The sequence below is a fragment of the Scyliorhinus torazame genome, chromosome 14, assembly GCF_047496885.1.
Source record: "Scyliorhinus torazame isolate Kashiwa2021f chromosome 14, sScyTor2.1, whole genome shotgun sequence".
Classification (NCBI taxonomy): Eukaryota; Metazoa; Chordata; class Chondrichthyes; order Carcharhiniformes; family Scyliorhinidae; genus Scyliorhinus; species Scyliorhinus torazame.
This window is the reverse complement of record NC_092720.1, coordinates 192,674,340-192,693,926: the sequence shown is the minus strand read 5'-3', so window position 1 is coordinate 192,693,926 and position 19,587 is coordinate 192,674,340. Positions and strand designations below refer to the sequence as shown.

Genomic DNA, 19,587 nt, shown 5'->3' with positions numbered 1-19,587 from the left:
ACGCAGAGTACGGGGTTAGGGCGGAACATTTGGCCTTGGTAAAATGCTCTTTCAGAGGTAGGTACTGACTCGATGGGCTTAAAGTCTTCCTTCTGCACAGTAGGGATTATACTGATTCAGTGGATAATCAGTGGTTTTGGATGTTGCACGGAGGAGGAACTGAGTTGAACACTTCACTTGATCGATATATTATGCAGCACTTTACCTTCTCTCCATGAAAATTGATGTAGTATCGCGCCGTGCTCTTTTTGATAGCCACATGAGCAGTGCTACTGCCTGCCCAACATTGTCGATTTTTTTCAGTGTGATGTTATTTAGATTTTTTCTTCTGATGGGATGTGTATGTCTCCGTCTTGAAAGCCTCAATTCCCCCGAATTCCTGATTCCTAAATCACGTTTCAAAATAGAACAAATATTGCTGATTTGATGTGATTAACCAGGAGCTTATATTTGGCCTTTAGAACTGGAAGAATTCAAAGTGGCACTCAAAAAGTCAGGTGGGAAAATTTACCGTTCTGCAGCTGCATATCCATCCTTTAATGAAGGTCTGGACTGATTAATGCAATTCGTATGTCTCAAATGTCATTTCTAATCTGAAATATTTTATTTCAGAGCATAATATTTACATACATTCATTATAGGAGAACGTTAAACACTGTTTCTCACCGGGTGCAAAACACATGGAAGGAAGTAACCAATCACCGATGCAAAACAGAATTACCCACAATGTCAGATCAATATAAATCCTCGGCGAAGTCTCGCTTCCCACGCTGACTTACTGAATTAGTTGATACTATCATTTCTTCCAGGGTCCTACGCTTCCATCAGAAAAGGAAATGGGAAATAAAGAGTCACCATTTAAGTCGAAAGAGCAGAGTGAATGTGGGAAATTTAAGTGATACATTCCACATTTCTGGCACTAGTCTCAGTATTTATACCAGTTTAAAGGGTTTTTGAATGCATGTTTTTGGTTTAGTGATCGAATGAGTCAATGAGTGACTGGAGGATGATTGAATGACTCAGCGCATTGCTATTGGCGCTAGGTAACGCTCTGATTTAATGCGTTGGGAGTTAGACGTAGATGGGGAGGTGGTTATGTGCATGGGCGGGAACATAGTTTAGCAGAGTCCGTCTGTGAAGTGCTCGACATGTAAATTTGGATGTGTTTCCAAATGTTGATGCAAGCTCGATGAACTGGATTATTGAGTCTGGAGGTAAAAAAGTGAGGTCGATAGGTGAGTAGCTAATGATCTTTGTATGGGAAGATGGCGTGTATGAGTAGGTAAGTAAGCGGATAATATGGACATGTGCTATTTGCTGATTAATGTGTTCCTTACAGCGATGCATGAGGACGATCGTACATGGGTCTGATGGGTAGGCAGCTAGGTGAGTAAGAGAGATAGTGAAGTGTGTATCGTAGAAGCTACGCCAAGTAGACAGACCCTTAGATCCAAACTCACCAATGCTAACCAAAAAAACCATCTAAGCGATAAAAATATTATTGCATCTATTGATATAATTGTGTGTAATGTGTAGGTGACTCAATGGAAAGGTAGATGTTTTGGTCGATGGGTGTGCGACTGATATTGTGACTATATATGGTTATGGGTGGGATTTGGGCAGTTGAGTGAAGAGGGTAAATGGAGGCGCTGGGATAATTTTGTGGGATCAATAGTTGAGCGAATGTTTGGTGCTGATGAATTGATGCGTGAATTTTCCATGTGTGAATGTTGGGAGGGGTCTTTGAAGTTTGGTGAGATTAATCAGTCTTTGCTGGTAGCTGGGTGTTGTGAGTGTGGTCTTTAAGTTTCATTCGCTGTTGATGTTTGATATGAATAAGAGGATGTGGTAAGTTGGTGGCTGAGATAGCTAATTGGATAGATGGGTGGAGTGGATAAAGGGAAAGGGACAGCTGTGTTTTATTCAGAGATACTGTTAGAATAAATTCGAAATTAAATATAATACATCATACTGCTTCCTCAGCTTCGGAGCTCAGGGTCTTCGGGAACTTTATTCTTCACAGGATAAAATATAAAGAAAAAAATGGAACCCACCACGGGTTAGTGCAGAGGACAAATGGCAGAAATGAACCAAGTTCTAATAACTACTGAGTGTAGGAAAGAATTTCTCAGGCGAGCCGATGAAATTCCATTAGAGGGACAACGAGGAAAAAGGAAAACCCAAGCAACGATCCAAAAACATTTTTCCTGGCCTGAACCGCAGACGGACGTAGGTAATGGATTGCAAGTCACTCGGCGCACCAGTTGCGCATCCTTACTCACAGGTTTCATGGCGACATGGGGTGGTTACAATGGTTAATCCCACTGACAAGCGGTGAGAAAGCGGAATGCCGTCGACAGCGAAACGCGTGCGGTCGGGAAGGACCTGCTGGGAAATTGGAGAATCCCACGGAGGCTGGAATTAAAACATCAAATCATGCCGGCCCGATTATCTGGCCTGACGCAATGAATATTATTTTGGCTAAGTACTAAATTCTCCGTTCTCGCTGGCAGCGGTGTTAAGGTCAACTAGGATTAGAGAATCCCAACAGGGATTCCATGGGCTGAATGTTTCGTTCCACAGCTGCAGGTTTCTGAAGCAACGCTCTTGTGGTTGGATAGTTTTGCGGCTGGGATACTGGAGAATCCAGCCCATACGTCTCGAATTTCAGAGAAAAACCAAATGGGCTTGAGAGGTGTCAAGGAATCATTCAAAGGCCGCAGAACATGAAATGAAAGCAATAACCGATAGGAAAATGTAGAGTCGTAGTTTCGGAAAAGGCGCAAAAATGCTTCTGTTATTATCAGTGACTGGCAAACCACTAGACAGACAGATTTAGGTGGTCATATCTGATTGAAAGAAAGTTGACCCAGTAAAGTCATCTGGTCCGCATACCAGCCACACCGACAGTACACATAGTGAGTCACTTAAACTTGATTCAAAAGTATTGGGATGGAGATGAGGACAAGCATGACATTTTGAAAATTTGAAAGATGAAGAGTGTTAAAATCAGAGTGACATCAATCCATTTCATTGGCGCAATGGAGGAATCCTGAAAATCGAATCATCCAGTTAACTTGCTTTCCAATCAGAGCTGCAGCAAATTGAAAGAGATTCTGCAGTCTGATAAATGCATTTGTGGGGTCAAATTATGTACATCCAAGTTAGTAATGCATTATGTAGATGGAGAGGTGGGGTGGGGTGTGAGTTTGGTCGACGAAATTCTGCTAAGGCGCAACCTGTCATACAGGCTAACTTTAGAAAGGTTATCACAAGTGCAGAAGAACATTAAACAAATGTTCAATACTGACATTATTGAATTCATGTTTGCAGCTACCTTATGACACTGATGCCGAAAATTGATTGAACGCAAAGATTTGTTTGGGACGACAGGAGACTGAATACCTTCACCAATAGGTATCCGCTTCCTATTCCACGTTTGGAAAATTTAATCAAAAGATTTCGGCATCCCAAATTCATCAAGGGCAGGAAGGTGGCACAGTGGTTCGCCCTGCTGCCTCACGGCATCAGGGATCCAAGTTGGATTCCGAGCTTTGTCTGTGTGGAGTTTTCACATCCTCCTTGTCTCTGCATTGGTATCCTCGGGTGCTCCGGTTTCCTGAGATGTTCAGGTTAGGTGCATTTGCCATTCTAAATTTCCCCTTCGTATCCAAGATGTTAATGTTAGGTTCTGGAGTTGTGGGATGTGACGGGGAAATGGCTAGTTTCGAAGGGCCGATGCAGATTTAATGTGTCGAATGGCAGCCGTGTGTATTGTAAGGATTCTATGATTCAACGATCACGAATGTGGACTTGTGAAAGGAGTTTTATCAAGTATCCTCGAATGAGAGGGAAAAGGAGATCTCCACATGTGTACCGTCAATGCAGATTATGCCCTATGTAACCAAGAACGAACCTTCAAATGTTCAGAGAATCACGAACTAAGGCATTGAAAGACTGGGTCACCGAGAAATAAAAATTTATGGTATGGTCTCGTTCAGTCAAATATGGTATGGCTATCTGCACGACCAAGTGGAAGGAGAAGAGCAGGAGGTACCTGTGAATACGACCATTTGGAGGCTTCCATCCAAGTCACTCACCACCGTGACTTGGAAATATGTCTCCGTTCCCTCACTGTGGCAGCATTCTGGAAACCCCTACCGAACAGCACAGTAGGTGTACCTACACTTCAAGGACTGAAACGGTTCAAGGCGCCAACTCACTACTTTCTGAAGGGAAATTAGGGCAGGCAATAAATACAGGCCTGGCCAGTGACGCCAACACACGGACATCAATTTTTTGAAAAACGGGAACAACACTGTTTGACCATTTCAAATGATTCTGGAAATGAGCGGATTTTATTGTAAGTTCGTTCTAAACTTTAGTAGTGTAGCAGCACCACTCACAGAACAGTTAAAGAACAACAAAAACATGAATTGAACGGAGGCCAACAAAAGAGCATTCACGTATTGAAATACTGTGTCGACAAAAAAACAAGGTTAGCCTCAGCAATCTTCGAAAAACAGTTTGAGCTGGTTGTGAATGTTCGAGACATTTATGTGAGAGCCACACAGCTGCAGGAAGAAGACCTTAGCATAGAGAAACTTGTGGTCTATTTCTCAAGGAATGTAAATCGTCAGTCACGAAGTACTCCAGAACTGAACAGAGACTTTAAGTCTTGGTACTGGCATGACGACATAGTTGCAATACCAGTTTGCCGGAGGGAACCCACGCCGACGCAGGGGAACCTTCAGACTCAGCAGACAGTGACCCACATTGGACACGAACCTTTAAAGCAAGTGAGGTTATTGCTCCACTTTTCTTTCCTTGTGGACTAATGGAACCATTTCGCTGTAAATAATTATTTCAGTTTATTTTTTCATGAACTGATCATACTTTCCTTTCAGACGAAGAAGTGGACAGAAAAGATGCAGGTGAAAAAGGAGCTGTAGCATAATTGTAGGGCGTGTTTCACTGCATTCCTCCTAAAAGTGAACCTTTACGACGATTACGAAGGAATTGAAAGGACTTTGGTTTTCCAATATATCAATATTCTGTTTTGAAAAAGTATATTTTGCCCCATGATGCCAGTCGAACATTTCAGTGGAAGTGAGGAACTCAGTAAGACTTCAATGCTCCTGAACAAAATGTTATTTTCCCTGGACTAAAGTTTTCAATTCTAAAATCATGCCATTTCCAATTAAGAGAAGGCTTGTAGCAGAGGGCACCCTTGCCAATAATAAAGGAAATCCTATCGAATTGCCATGTAATTGATTTAAGAATTAATATGCGTGCGAAATTCACATTTTCGCCATTATGCCCTTTTATGATGGTAAAATGACCAGAAAATATAAATCATGCCGGACTGCTTCCAAGATTCAAAATCAAGTAACCTAGTGAGACACAGACTGTGCTTGATACAAGTTCAATCCATTGGAATGTTCAGAAACAATTGGGTGGGATTTGTCGAGGCTAAATCGGGATTGACGCCGTGCGCCAAGCCGAATGTGGTGCCTCAACTCCTCGCTGGCAGCGCGAACGGGCTCCACGCCGCCCTTGCCAGCCAGCGCATGGAAATAAATACAAATGGCTGATGATGACCATTTGCATCTGTTTCGCGGGCCCAGCTTCCTATGCTCCGCACTCCCGAGATTCTTCGCTCCCCGTAGCGGGAATTCCGTGGATGTGGTTCACTTGTAGTGCTGGATTCTCCGATAGCCGATACTGAAATCGGGAAACACAACTGGGCGGAGAATAGCTTCATAAAACAAAATCACGGTAGACGCCAGTGTGACGACAAATCGGGATGCGCCGGTACCCCCAGTATGGCGTAAATCGGTTGCTCGCCCACGGCCTGAAAGTACAGTAGGCATATCATAAGGGGGCCTGATGCCCGATGCTCCGGGGCCTCCGCGCATCAGTGCCTCCGAGGGGCCGATTTCTCGACAGCGTGGTTAACTTCTGGTTATACAAATCGTGAATCTAGCATCCTATCTGATGAGCGATAGAGCGGAGGTAGTAACTGATGTGGAGCGACTGTGGGCTGCCAGCCCGGAGAGCGGCCGTGCGAGCAGCGGCGTGGATTGCACCTGACAGGGCCGGGGGAGAGGAGGGGCAGGTGGAGGGGGAGGTGGGCAGAACAGCCGGGGAGCACCCCCCCCCCCCCCCAGGACTGTGGTGCTAGGCACAGACCGCCATTACAGTGGCAATATTGCTGACCACCCACCCGTGCCCCTTGTTTCACACAGTGACACCGGCAATATGGGAGAGCCCCCCCCACCCGGCCAACGGACACCCGCCCCAACACGCAGACATCTAGCGGGGACCACCCAGGGCCACACTGACGGCAGCCCTCAGTTAAGGCAGTGCCAGCCAACGGTGCCGTTGGCAGCAGCGACGATCGCGAGGAGAGATGGAACCGTACTGGCCTGAGTGCGATTTGAGGGTATGGGGAAATGCTTCGGTGGGGCCAGCAGTGCCAACCGGGGCCACCATGTATCCCATGGTAACTGGTTGGGCACGGGGGTATACGCCAAGCGAACAGGTTGGACTTTCACCCCCGGCAGACAATTCGGAATTCAACCCATGATGCTGGCCGCTGTGGCGATAGCCACATATCTGCACGATTCCCTTCGGCAGCGTGAGCGAAGGCCGCTCAGAGAGGAGGCGGAGGCTATTGCAGAGGAACGGGCAGCAGAGGGGCAGGTAGCAGTCGCTCAGACTGGAGGGACAGCCGACAACAGGTCAAGGAGGAGGAGGTGCCAAGGAGGCACTGGATGAGGCCCCACACATTAGGCTCCGCCTGTCAATCCAGGATCTTCCGAACCCGGCATGCAGAAAGAGACTGTGAATGAGCAGATCGAGAGCGCGGCACATCTGTCAGATGGTGGCATACCTGGTACCGCCGGGTTATGGGGGAGGACATCCGCTCCCCGTGACTGTCAAGCTGATAGTCGCCCTCAACGTCGATGCGACGGAATCCTTCCAGTCGCCGAGTGGGGCACTTCCGGGATTTTGCATGCATTGGCGCACATGTGCATCCGCGCCATCATGCGCGCCCTATATACACAGGTGGAGTGGTACACATGGTACCGTTTGAACTGCGCCCACCAAGATGCCCGAGCAGCGGATTTCGCTTCCACCGCCTGGATGAACTGGTGCAGGGGGTGTTCGATGGGATGCATGTTGCCCTACGCCACCGGAGCATAACAGGCAGCTATACACAAACAGAATGTGCTGTCATTCGATGAACATTCAGCTGGTCCGTGGGCAAAAGATGCGCATTATGCATGTCTGCAACCGGTACCCGGGCAGTGTGCACGGCGCATTCATCTTGGCACACTCGGTAATTCCCGATATAGTCCAGGGGCGCCTCCTCCCCACCGGCTGCGTGGCACGCTGCTGGGCGACAGGAGTTATCTGCTGCATTCACGGTAGTGGCTGATGACAACTATCCAGAGGCCACAGACTGACGCGGAGTCCCGCTACAATGATGCCCATACAGCGACCACAGGGGTGTTGTCGAGCAGTGCTTTAGGATCCTGAACATGCACTTGTGATGCCGGTAACAGTTTGGAGGGGCCCTCCAGTACGAGGTTAGGAGAGCCGCCGAATCGTTGTGGTCTTCTGCCTCCTCCACAAAATCGACCAGCAGAGGGGTTGATGTGCTGTAGGAGCTTTTGGAGGAAGCGCAGGCCTCGTGAGACGGGAAGGGTGAGTGATAGGCGGGCAATGTATGGGATAATGGGCCAGGGCAGGCATCGGAGGCCACACAACACCATCGCCCGTGGCCAGCAAACATGGCACACCCTCGTCGCTTCACCTTTCACCGGCCAGGTGAGGAGGGCGATTGCTGGCCAGAGACATGGACACCACCATACTAGATCCACAACCCCTCACCTCTCACACCACCAAACCCCCACACCACCAAATCCCCTCACCCCCCCCCCCCACACCACCAAACTACCCATATGCTCCCCCCTTCCCCTCCGTTATATATGCCAGCGACGCTAAAACTGGGGGCACTGGGTTGGCAGTGACATCTGGTCTGACCCATGGGATGCAGGATGATGACAACCCGCTCTGCGATGAGCTCCCTGCTCCACATCGTATAACTATATCTGACTCATGCCCACAGTGGCACCTACCACCTGTGTGAACGCTGCATGTGAATTGTCCAGTCCATTACACAGTCCTGTCGATTCGCTACCGTGGGGGTGCCGGGAACGGTCGGGGCGGGGGAGGTGGAGGGGAGAGCACACTCCTTCCACGAGGTCTTCACTTGTCCCCCAGCCCCCATTATCACTGGCCAGCACTGACCGCCCCACCGCCACACTCATTGGACAGAGTACCAAAGCAGGTTTGAACGGTGTTAATATGTGTGTCTTGTGAAAAATATATACAGTCTGGCCCTAGCCCCTTTTACTCAACTGTGCACTGCAACCGTACTACCGTAGCTAGTATCCAACTTGCAGGCCTTAAGGGCCGTAACACTACACCTAACTGGTTCCACAAACGGTATAGCAGGAGTGGAGGCGGCCTGCAGTGACTCCTGCGCTGCGTCAAGGTTGGCGCACGCCTCCTGGGGAGACCCGGCCTCGATGGGTCTGCCTGCTGCTCGGGCATCCCGGGAAGCGTGATGCTGCCCTAATCTGCAAGCTGCTGAGCAGATGCACCAGAGACATGAGTCCGAGGTGCTACGCTGCTCTTTCACCAGCGCTGCGGGCGTCACCGGCACAGGCCCCAGCACCACCTCCTGATGTGCCCGATGCCCCCCGGGCTACTCAATGGAACTGGGTGCGAGCAGAGCCATCCGCTGAGACACTCCCTGTAACCTGGCGCTGCCAGTCATGGAGGCCCACTCTGGTCTCGACAAGGGTCTGCAGTTTTGCGGCCGTGGAGCACAGGGAGTTTCCCATCTCCGGCTCGACTGCACTACATCATGCTGCGAATGTGCCACCACACTGAGGGTCCGTGCCACATCAACCAGTGGCTGAGCCCCGTCCCTTTTGGCGTGGGCCACATCAGGCAGTGACTGTGCTACGTCACTTGGATGCAAGCCACATAAGCCAGTGACTGGGCCATGTCCCTGTTGGTGTGGGCACGTTGGCCAGTGTCCGGTCCAGATCCCCCTGGTGTGAGCGACGTCCCCCTGCTTGTGGCTACCTCCGTTTGAACCTGCACCATGCCGGCCAGCACCTGGGCAATGACGCCTACGCTCGTAGCCGTTGTCTGCCTCAACTGGGCCACGCTAAGGAGCGCCGCTGCAATATCCAGGTGGCTCTGGCACATGGCTACCTGTCAGAGGGCGGCCTTATCCTGAGCCGCGCCCCCACTTGCACAGAATGCATCAGGCCTTGCACACACTGACCCATATCCGACACCGTCGCCCCCAATACCTCCACCTTGAATGGCACTCATGGCCAGCACCAGCTTCTGCTGCTGCACGGTTGGGTTCCTTCACCTGTGCCTTCAGGTTCTGGAAGCCAGCTGTCATCCCATCCTGTAGACTTTGGGTCTCTGACTGCATCTCCACTGTGGGTGGGACTGGATGTTCCAGGAGGCCAGGATCCAACTCAGTTGCAGCTTGTTCCTTGGGTCGTGCTGCCCTCCGACGGCCCGTCACCTCGGCTCTTCCTACCTCCACCTTCTGCAGTGGACCAACTCTGTGCTGCACACCAGATAGTGTCCCAGAAGCCTCCTGACTAATGTGCCCAACAGATGTGATAGTCTTCGGGGTGGCGTAAAGTCCGTGTCCACCTCCGACCAGAACTCCGGTGTCTCCTGAGCTTCGGGCAGAGGGCTGGTGCTCAGGGTGCTCTCCCCGTCAGTGCTCGGCCGCGTGGAGGACAATGCATCTGGCACTGGCTGGGGGCGGGTGTCTCTGGATGCACCGGTCCCATCTCCGACAGGTCCAGTAAGACACAAGACGACATGCATCGTGAGACAGCTGGATTGGGGAGCGCACGGGGCAGGGGTTGGAATCGGGGGTCTGGGGTGAGGATTGGGGTTTATGGGTGGGTGACGGTGAGGGGAAAGGTTCGAGGGTGAGGGGGATGAGGATTGGTAAGGGCGTGTGGGGTGTGAGGGGTTGGGGCTGTGGGGGTGTCCATACATGTGTCATGACAATCCGGGACTAAGCAGGGGGTCTCACTTGCTCGCCCGCCGCCGACCTCTGCGTTGGTGACCTCCCTTTCCTCAGAGCCGACGACCACATAGAGTGCCCTCAGTTCGGGCATGATGAGGGGCCGCAGGTCTGTTGGTCCCCCTTCAGTCTTCTCCCGCTCCCTAGGGTTATGCCTTCACCTGGGTGGGCGGTGGGGAGGGCTGCATACCCAAATAACGAGACTTTTAGACGTTCTGACGCATGAAGCACAAGGTTTGGAGAGATTATGGCATCAGTGCCCAGCGAAGCCGGCCATTGTGGCCGGCATGGGTGCTGGCGAGTGGGGCAGGATGTGCGTTCGGTGCCGGGAACGGGTTCGTGGGGGGCGAGATTAGTTTCAGGGGCACAGCGTTGCCCAATTACCTTGGCTGGCCTGAGGAGGGCGTGCAGTTTCTTCCTGCACTCGATGGCAGTTCGGCCGACGTTGATCACGGCGCTCACTGTGTCTAACAGATGAGTAAAGCCACAGCGAACGACAGCGCCTGGTACCCTTCCTCACGGGCCAAAGTACAGGGGGCTGGATTCTCCACTTCTGAACTTAAGCGTGCATGGCAGTGCAGAATTATTGGACTTACACTATGGCAAAACTGGCGCCGCCCCTGGAATGTGTCGCCGACTGTTAAGGGGCGTGCACGGGCGTCGCGTCAATCCCAATCGATCCCAATGGGAAACGATGCTGGGTTCACCAGGTGCACGATTGACACTCGGGAGGGTAACCATCTGCAGCCACATATACACATTTCACTCTCCACACACCATCACAGACAACAAGTTGGCAGCACGATGCGCGGTTCCATGCTTCACTGAGGCCGAGCTGGAGACCCTTCTGGATAGCATCGAGGAGCGGCGCATGAAATTGTACCCCGCCCTGGGAAGAACACTGCCAGCCACCGCCATTCGCGTGACTGGGCACAGATGGGAGAGGTGGTCAGAGCCACCAATAACACCATGTGAATTTGATAGCAGTGCCGCATAATCTTGCACGACCTCCTGATTGAGGCCAGGAAGAGTAGGCCACACCTTATCACCCCAACCCACGTTCAACATACCTGTGACCCTACAGCCGCCGTCCAGTGGTGGGCGGCCGGAAATCCACCTTTCAGTACGTGGCAGAACCGATACCAGCGATGACGGATGGGTGCCCTGGTCACTGAGGCCACAAGTTAAGAACCGCTGGGCTGCATACGTCGGACTGTCAACACGGATGTTTATGCTTGCCTCACCCCAGGGGAAGGCTGCCTACAACTGACGGGAGGTGGAGAGGACAGAAGGGGGGAACGTCTCACTTGTGGCCCCTCACCATGGAAGAGCAGAGGGCACTGGACATGGTTGGTGGCCCGCAGGAAAGGAGATCGCCGGGGTGTAGTTACGTCGTGGGAGAGGATATGAGACCACGTTGAGTTGTGGTTCCCCGTGACAGGTCTGCCAACCCTCCCATCGTGCACTCGAGCCCTCCTCACCCGACATCTCCCTCACCCCACCCCCACCACTCTCACCCCAAACTCCTTGCTACCCTCACCACAAACCTCCGTCTCACAGCAGTCCCACCCTCACCCAGACCTTACTTCTACCACCCACAGTCCCCGCAGCTCATGGTCTCACCATGCGTCTTGTTTTGTGTCTAACAGGACCTTTTGGAGATGCGGTTGGCCTATCTGGTGTCTCTTGTCCCCAACCACTGATACAGCTAAAGCACTCCCGTGAGACGAGCAGCGAGGCTGAGTGCAGCTCGGACGACTGCCCTCCATTTGAGTCGCAAGACACCCTGTGGTTTGAAATTGCGGGTGACATGGACTTCCCGTCACAGTTGTCTCCAACACCCTCTACCAGCCCAGAGACTCTCATGTCGGTTGGGCACTTTAATGAAGAATCTCCTGGGACATTATCTTGTCCGCACCACACAGAGATCCTCTGTAGAGTGAAAGCGAAGGTTGGAACAACCGAGGCGACGGATTGTCAGAGGGAAAGCTGACCGCAGGTAGAGTCTGCCGTCCAGACAGTTTCGGTATTCTGGAACGGACATTCCTATAGAGTGTGCAGTTGCAGGGCACTGCCACGGACAACGTGAGGGGCTGTCGGCGAGCATCCAGTACCTGCAGTGTAGATGGAGGGGTCCAACCATGTGCAGGATGTCATGGATATCATGCGTGCCATCTAGCGCAGCATCGCACGGGTGGCATCAGCGATGGAAGCATTAGGACGTGGGCTTTGGCTCTGGACCAGCATGTGTACGCCTGGAAAATACTGTGCGTGTGATGGCCGAGGGCCGGGCAGGGTTGCTGCCGGACACGCAAGCATGGGTCAGAGCGTTCTGTAAATCACAGCGGCGGTCCTGACCGTAGACAGGTACAGCAGGCCATGGCTTCAAACGCCGGCAGCATTGCCCCATAGATAGAGAGGGAGGTGGCCCGGTCCGAGAGGCCACTGTGTGAAATAACACAATCCCAAAAGGTGGTGGTACAGTCCATGGGTGGCATGGCGCAGTCCCAGATGGAAATGGCCCATTCGCCGTGCTGCACTGCCGCGAGTATGGACACCGTGTTCAAGACCAAATCGGACGTCCATCGGCAGATCGCCGGTGAGCCTCATGGGCTAGCTCCGCTCGCATCCTCGCCCTATGGATTGCCCACAGGGTACACCGAGGAAGGAGGAGGTGGTGGGGCACATGGTGGTGACTCACGGAATATCGCAGCACCACAGACTTCCTAACTCTAGTGCTTGGTGCATCTGGCGGGCAGCGGGCACAACAGGGCGGCACCACCAAACCTGTGACACCCAAGCAGCCTGGTTGCCCCAGAAGACGGCCGCCAATTAGAACTGAGGTCAGAGGGCAGAACTCCCAGCAGGCCACCTCCACTCCTGCTGTACCAGCTTTAGAGCCTTTTAGTCGAAGCATTAGGGCCAAGAAGGTTAGAAAGTGATACACTAGTTAGATTGGCATGTGCGGGGCATGTTTAAATGTTAAGGGCTATGGCAGAATTCAATGTATACATTGCCACATTAAACATCTGATCACACTGTTGCACACGTTCTCGGTGCTCTGTCGGATGGGTGTGTGGATAGGCTGGTCTAGTTTGGTCACGGGTGGGGGAATCGGAAGATATTGTAGGTGGCTTGGGATCCTAGCCCTTCCGCCCCCGGCCGCCCTCACCACCCTTCCCGTCCACCGACCACCGCATCTCTGCCACTCCGTGTGATGAATAGCCAGCTCGCAAGCAGTAATGAACCAGGTGGACAGTGGAAAGTGCGACTATGGGCAGGTGGCAGTCGTTGACAAACAATGAGGAACGTCAGTGCTCATGGAAGAGCGGGTTGTCATCATCTGCCATCCCATAGACCAGACCCGGGGTTACTGCCAACATAGGGTGCAAACCCCGGACAGCGGCAGGTATGTATGACAGAGGGAGTTGACGGAGAATGGCGACAGCGGCGGGCGGGCGGGGAGGGGAAGGGTGTGTGGTTGGGTTGCGTTAATCCTGGGCAGTGCACCCCACTAACTGCTGAACCTGGAGGCATCATAGCGTCCCGCGTGCGTTGACCCTAGCACATGTGTAATGCGGCCTCCCGTGCCTGCCTGGACTTCATGTCTGCCTATTCTCCCCCTCATCGGAAAAGGCCTGGCGTTCCTGTTCCTCCTCAGGCACATCGCACCTTTGCTGCGTGATGTTGTGGAGGGCAGAGAAGATTTCACGATAAGGGAGACGCTCTCAGCGCTAGACTTGAGTGTCCCTCCACAGCAGTCCAGTCTTCTGAACCGCATCTTCAAGAGCCCCGCTTTATCACGTACCTGGTTGCTGCAGGGGTGTCGTTGCAGCGGGTCTCCGCGTCGGTCTCCGCCTCCGGATAGGTCTCAGCCAACATCACAGTGGATAGAGCCTGTCGCGCTGGAGTAGCGGGTGTCCCCCCAAAAGTCCCACTGTGCCACGTGCGGCATGATCTGGCAGATATGTTGCACTCTTTCTCTGCTCAGCCTGAGTATTTGACAGCTTCCCCTGTCCGGCCTCGAATATCAGCTCCTGTCAGTACATTTGAGGTCTCATGTGATAACTCGTCGGCACCTCCTCCTTCTTGGCGTGTTGGGCAGTTGGTTTTCCATCCTGGGTGGCTGTCTTCGGTTCTTCTACGGCACGCTCGCCTGCTGCACACTGCGCTGCAGCAGCTTGCTCTTCCTCAAGCAACATTAGCTCGGACAGGAACACGCCGTCCTCCAGGGCTACGGTGATGAGCAGCAAGGACACAATTGCTGTTTTAATTCCAATATACGTTGCCTGCACGGAACGAAAGGCAGACATGTTAACATGGTGCGTTGTTACGCGCCCAAACAGGTCCACCGGGCTACATGATGCTCCAGTTGCCACTGAGGGCTCTGCCTCCGCATGTCGTCGTCCCCTTTCCCGCACCCCGTGCACCCATCCGAGCTGCCAGGTGCACCGTCTGCTGGGACTGCCCTAGCAGAGGGACGTCCACGGACCCGGTCTTCACGCCCGCAGAGGCTACTGTGGGAGATTACTGTATGGGCCAACGGTGGGTGGCGCGGATGTGGGGTGGGGGCATGTCCGAACGTCGTGTACTGGTTGGCGGGCACTCATATTGCCGATGTCACTGACCAGACCGTGGGACCAAGGTGGGTGGTCAGTGGGGTTCGCAGCAAGATGGCTGCCTTGGAGGCCGCAGCAACGTCGGTCAGTGACAGGACGCCGCCCCAGTTCCGCAGGGTGCCACCCCGGCTATTCGTCCCGTTTTCACATCGACTCCCCTTCCCCGCCATGGCAGATATTCCTCCCACCGCAACCAGCCCGGATAATTACCAAACGGGCAGCCTGCAGTCGCGCGACGCTGTGTCCTACCTTCTCTGTCACACCCTCATTTGTCACGGCGCCGGATACACGATTTTCAAAATCACAATTAAACTGCCTGTCGGGAACTCGGTTCCTCGGAGATGTGGTATCGCCAAGGCCTGCTAGTGACATGCAACCGATGTTAAATGCACATGAGTTCCGCACTGTATTGACGCCACTTGCCAGGTGATGGAGAATTGCGATTTCCCATCAAATGGATGGCAGCCGAAATTTTGGCATCAGATCCTATTCTATAGCCAATCACGTTTCGCGAGTTTGGCGACAGCCAAAGGAGAATCCTACCCAGAGTCTCCCAAATGGATGATCGTGGCAATATTTTTTTGAAGATTATGGGCATCAGTTGCAACATATCGAGGTGTGCTCTTCAAATACGAATTAAATACGTTTTCTTATTTTATTCGCATAGCCAGAGATACGAAGACAATAAATAACGTCAGCGTAGAAGACATTGTCCATAAACCCTACTTTACAATACAGTACGATTATTCAGGATCGTTTGACTTAAGTCCACCTTCTCATTCACTTCCCATATTGTGTCACAGCCGGAAAAATGTATGTCTCGATATTGGCCTTGAGTATACTGAAAAACAAAACTTCAACCACAGTATACGCATGAGGACATGAGAAGATCGGAAATTCACAATTCTGCGTGTGACGAAATGCCCCACCTCTCCCCACCCCAGTTGCAGGCGTTAATAATTCTCCCATCAACAATATTCTGTTGCCATTTGTTTGGTAGTCTGATACATGAAGCTGTTTAGAATGAAGTTGACTTGGGAATTGTATTAACAAATCCACTCACGCCGGTGCTTACAAACGTTTGGAGTCTAAATGATAAATGAATGTGAAATACGAGTCAGTGTCTATATTATTGCTCGGTCCTGCAAGATCAGGTTTGGAAAGTAAAACATCGATTACATCACCTTAAAAAAATCAATACATTGCAGAAGCAAAACAAGTCAAGCAGCCTCTTTGCAAATATTATGTTAAGTTATCGGCTTGGGATGCTTAAATTCAGCAATATTTGATCGCAGTTCCGCTTACAGTAGCAGGTGTATTTTGATTGTTGCTAAATGGAAATGTTTTTGCTTACGTTGAACAATTCGCATAGGCCCAATTGCAAATTGTGTTGTGGATGTTCTCTCCAATTAAGAATTTGACCAATTCCCAAAGCGGAACTGTTGAGAACAAATCCCCGTGTTCTTATTGAAATTTCTCCCAGGCTTTCTTTTGCAACCGAAAACGAGTTTGATCATTCAAATACAAAAGTATCCAGCCAATAATACAAGCTAAGTAAAGTAGAGTGATTTGTACAATCGTGCTTAAATTGAAGGTAGACAACTAACGATGCTGACATTTGAATCTTTTTAGAAATCCGAAACCATAAAAAGGCTTTGCAAGGTAAAAGTCGGAGAGAAAAAATAACCATATAATATTTATAGATGTTCGTATAAGCTGAATCTCATGGCTGAAATTGCGCTCCATAAAGGTCCGCATGCTATTCAGTTCAATTGGCGTCGCAATCGGAATTCTCCATGTGTCCACATGTTGATGTCATTCAATCCGACTTTCGTCTGGTGGAGGCCAGGGAAAAGCAGTCACTGCTGCAGTTGTTTATTATCATAATGAAACGTCTTACTCTGCCGTCAAGGCCACTCTTGACCAAGATACTGGTTGGGAATCTGATCAAGAAGCTTTTCCGTCTCTGGAGTCTACCCAGCACTTTCAATGTTGTTGCGATTGAACTTAGCATATCGGAGGACATATGCCGTTGTGCTTCTCATTTTGTTGTGTAAATTGTGGAATATCTTTGACAAGACAGCAAGTCAGATTACCGGGGTATTGATCTGACCGACTGTCTCGTAAAATGTGTTTCTCTGGCGTCTGGCATGCTCTTCTAGCCGTTGCATTTATTTAGCTTCTCAAGCTAAATTGCTGACCAAGGCATTCCATAATGTTATGGGGGTTGAGGAGCGGTGAGGCCATGAAGCAATTGCAATACCATTTAACGTAAATCGCTCGGTGTTCTACTGTTGAACGAGGTCGTTGCCTGACACTGTGGGTAAATCATTCTTGCTAGTTTGCAACTTGTGCAGATATTGCCGTGCATGGACATTTCAATGTCAGGGATGAACATAATGGTACTGAACAGTGTTAAACAATCTTAAATTATTCCCACTTGTGATCACAGTATGGAGGGACCATCAGTGATGAAACAACTGAAGGCAATTTGATCTGCTAACGGACCATCGATCCCGAAGTTTCCTGTATCCCGCGAAGTTGAGCGCTCCTTGACATCTCCGGTTCCCAAGCACCGTTTTTCTCATCGGAACATCGTTCGATTGCGGCGGGATTCTCCATTCCCAGAACGCCCCCAATGCGTTTCCCAATGGGACGGAGAATCGAGGGATCGAGCAAAAATGAGATAGGCGTCTCCGTTTTCTCGCTGGCGGCATTAACGAGTTCCATGGTGCTGAGTAGCATGGCAATGCAATGACTAATGTGTCTGTATTTACGGAACCCAAGCGATGTGCTCCGCCCTTCCGTGATGCTCCGGTCCCTTCTGCCGGGAATCAAGCTGTCGAGGTTCACGTGTGCTCTCTGCATCCGTGACCTTGACCTGCTAGCGGGACGAGGGCGCAACCGTTGCCCGCTGGCCCAGCGCGACATCTGTCACGCCAGTGCCACGATGGTCGAAACCATCCGATCCCATCCACCCTCAGCATCGTAAATCAGGCCCGGCCTGAATTGCCTACGTGCCCCCCAACAACCCTCAAACTCCTGGACTCCAATGACACTTCTGACAGGGGGTCCCCCACAGAGGCATCTGTGGCAGTGCAACCCCAAAGACATCCCTGTGATAGGAGTAACACGGACCTTTGTAATATGTGGACCCCCAATGTGAACATGTGCCGAAACGAACCCCCTTCCACAGGCTGCCCTACCCCCACACAAAGCCACCCTCCCCACACACTCAGACCCCCCCACATCACTCTAGAATCAAAAGAGCACCCAGATATCGGCTGTGGAAAGCATTATACCTGTAACACTAACATTGAAGCTGCACGTGTCCATTCCTCTGTTGCAAACAGTTATGCCTCCGACTCCTTCCCACAGGCCCACAGTCCGCAATCCATTCATGGCTTTCTTGTAGTGGTTTGTGATTGAGAGCGAGTAAAAACAAAGCTGCCCTTTGTTCCGTTGACATGTCTGTGGTCTAAGTGGTGAAATCATATGTTGTGTAGACATTTGTGGCACCGGAGAGGGAAAGGCAGTGAAATGATCTGCATGAGTGATTATATAAGAACTAGGAGCAGGGGTAGGCCATCTAACCCCTCGAGCCTGCTCCACCATGCAATGAGATCATGGCTGATCTTTTGTGGACTCAGCTCCACTTTCCGGCCCGAACACCATAACCCTTAATCCCTTTATTCTTTAGAATGCACTTAGTTCGCTTTCATCTCTGTGATGTGGGAACTGATGAAAAAGAGAATCCAAACGGTGGCAGAGTTCCTGCCAGTGTTAATCTTCGATTTTGAACAAACGTTTTGTTCAACCAAATCTTCGTCAACGCACGGATCAGAACTCTGGATGTGTCCTGAAATAAACCGTCATCAATCTGTGAGTGTTGCATATTAAAATGGATGGTACCCCTACTTGAGAATGTGTCTCTATCACCTGATGCGCGGTTAAGTCGCCGGTCGAAATATTGTTGGTTGTATCCTTTGTCTATGGCCGCTCCTTTACATCACGGAGGGCGATTAGAATTGCGTGATTTCTGGCGCTGTAATGCTAGGGAGCTCAAGCCAATGTCGAGATTAACCATCAGAGTTGCACACCTGGTGCAAGCTGGCGGGAAATTCTTCAGTCCTGCCTCTTGCACGGATGAGTTGGGTTCCCACACTCGTGAGGCATCATTATATGTTTATATACTCATCTGCTGTCAGAGGCTGATTTTTGAAGGTTCTTCAGTTGAGGGTGGCACACTGGCACTACTGCCTCACAGCGCCAGGTATCCGATTCAATTCCAGTCTCGAATAACTTCCTGTGGAGTTTGCACTTTCCTCCCGTGTCTGCGTGGGTTTCCTCCGGGTGATCAAGTTTCCTCTCACAGTCCAAATATGTGCATGCTATTTTGTTCCAATTAAGGGGCAATTTAGCGTGGCCAATCCACCTAACCTGCACATCTTTGGGTTTTGGGATGAATCCGACACAGACATGAGGAGAATGTGCAAACTGCAAACGGGCTGTGACCCAGGGCCGAGATTCGAATCAGGGTCCTCAGCGACCTAGTCCCAGTACTAACCATTGTGCCACATGCCGCCCTTTCAATGGGACATTGTAGACAATGGGCGGTAAGATATAATCCCACCACCAGGGACCGGGCACCGCCGAGAATTATGCAGCTTGTGAACAGGAGAATCTGTTGATTGGTGGCGGGCCACGGCAATGTGATCGAAAGGCTGCATGCCGTGCCATAACTGGTTATCGCACCCACGCTGTTAACGTTGGCAAATAAATTAGCTCACTTGCTCAGGAAAAAAATCAAGTTATTCCTGTTCG

At 51.1% G+C, this 19,587-nt stretch overlaps 1 long non-coding RNA gene across 1 annotated transcript; it reads left to right on the top strand.

Moving 5' to 3' along the window:
* The first annotated feature begins 459 nt into the window (after positions 1-459).
* LOC140389391 (uncharacterized) lies at positions 460-16,425 on the top strand. The gene is made up of 3 exons (XR_011934370.1): positions 460-497; positions 4,908-4,934; positions 16,396-16,425. It is a non-coding gene; the product is annotated as an uncharacterized lncRNA (long non-coding RNA).
* Positions 16,426-19,587: the final 3,162 nt, after the last annotated feature.